Source organism: Galeopterus variegatus, unplaced genomic scaffold (genome assembly GCF_000696425.1).
Source record: "Galeopterus variegatus unplaced genomic scaffold, G_variegatus-3.0.2 Scaffold6419, whole genome shotgun sequence".
Classification (NCBI taxonomy): Eukaryota; Metazoa; Chordata; class Mammalia; order Dermoptera; family Cynocephalidae; genus Galeopterus; species Galeopterus variegatus.
This window is the reverse complement of record NW_007732530.1, coordinates 85,283-87,111: the sequence shown is the minus strand read 5'-3', so window position 1 is coordinate 87,111 and position 1,829 is coordinate 85,283. Positions and strand designations below refer to the sequence as shown.

Here is a 1,829-nt window from a genome sequence, read left to right as displayed (position 1 = left end):
TAGGTCTCTAGCTGATGCTGTGGTTCCAGTTAAAACTTTTTGACATTAAAATGGTGCAAAAGTGCACAGCAAAGGAAACAGTCAATAGAGTGGAAAGACAACCTATGGAATGAGAGAAAATATTTATTTGCAATCTATACATCATACAAGAGATCAATATCCAGAATTATAAGAAACTCAAACAACTTCACAGTTAAAAACCAAGTAATCCAAATTTTGTGGGAATGAAGCAGTGGCTGTGCTGCTCTTGGACCCCTCACTGCTCTGTTTCCCTGTTGGGCATCCCAGTAGCAGAAAAATAAGAAAAGATGTCTGAATATACTTAGGTAACTGAAGATGAGAATGACAAGCCCATTGAAATACCATCAGAAGACAATGGACCATGCTGCTTTCCACAGTTATGGCCCAGTTTCCAGGGGCATGTGGGCCATGCTACAGGAATTCAGTGTCCCAGTGTATGATAGGTGTCCAGCTGGTAGAAGGAATTCTGCATGCCCCCAGTGCTGGCTGGAGAAATCTGGTATATGTTGTCAACTATCCCAAAGATAACAAAAGAAAAATGGATGAGACACATGCTTCATCAGCAGTGAAGGTGAAAAGATCAGTCCAGAAAACATCTGATTTAATAGTGTTAGGTCTCCCATGGAAAACAACTGAACAGGATCTAAAGTACATTTAGTACATTTGGAGACGTTCTTATGGTGCAGGTCAAGAAAGATATTAAAACAGGTCATTCAAAAGGGTTTGGCTTTGTTCGTTTTACATAATATGAAACCCAGGTGAAAGTCACGTCACAGTGACATATGATAGACGGACGATGGTGTGCCTGTAAGCTTCCTAACTCTAAGCAAAGCCCGAATTAACCTTTAAGAAGCAGAAAGGTATTTGTTGGGCGTTGTACAGGGGACATGACTTCTGATGAACTGCAGCAGTTTTTTTGTCAGTACAGAGAAGTGGTAGATGTTTTCATTCCCAAACCATTCAGAGCTTTTGCCTTTGTTACATTTGCAGATGATCAGTTTGCCCAGTCTCTTTGTGGAGAGGATTTGATCATTAAAGAAATCAGCTTACATATATCCAATGCCAAACCAAAGTACAATGGCAATAGACAGAAAGAAGTGGAAGATTTGGTGGTAATCCAGGTGGCTTTGGTAATCAGGGTGGGTTTGGTAACAGTAGAGGAGATGGAACTGGCTTGGGAAACAATCAGGGTAGTAATATGGGTGGAGGGATGAACTTTGGTGCTTTCAGCATTAATCCAGCAATGATTGCTGTAGCCCAGGCAGCACTGCAGAGCAGTTGGGGTATGATGGGCATGTTAGCCAGTCAGCAGAACCAGTCAGGTCCTTCAGGTAATAACCAAAGCCAAGGAACATGCACAGAGAGCCAAATCAGGCCTTTGGTTCTGGAAATAACTCTTAGTGTGGTTCTAATTCTGGTGCAGCAATTGGTTGGGGATCAGCATCAAATGCAGGGTCAGGCAGTGGTTTTAATGGAGGCTTTGGTTCAAGCATGGATTCTAAATCTTCTGGCTGGGGCTTGTAGACAGTGGGTTATGGTTGGTTGGTATAGAATGGTGGGAATTCAAATTTTTTCTAAATTCATGGTAAGTATATTGTAAAATACATATGTAGTAAGAATTTTCAAAAATTGGTTTGTTCAGTGTGGAGTATATTTAGCAGTAATTTTGACATTTTTATTTAGAAAAAGAGGAAGAACTAAAGGAATTTTATAAGTTTTTTTGCATAAAAGGTTGGAATATTGAGTAGTTGAAAGTGAACTGCTGTTTGCCTGATTGGTAAACCAACACACTACAATTGATATCAAAA

General features: G+C 40.2%; 1 pseudogene; it reads left to right on the top strand.

Moving 5' to 3' along the window:
• The first annotated feature begins 308 nt into the window (after nt 1-308).
• LOC103606269 lies at nt 309-1,545 on the top strand (annotated as a pseudogene).
• Nucleotides 1,546-1,829: the final 284 nt, after the last annotated feature.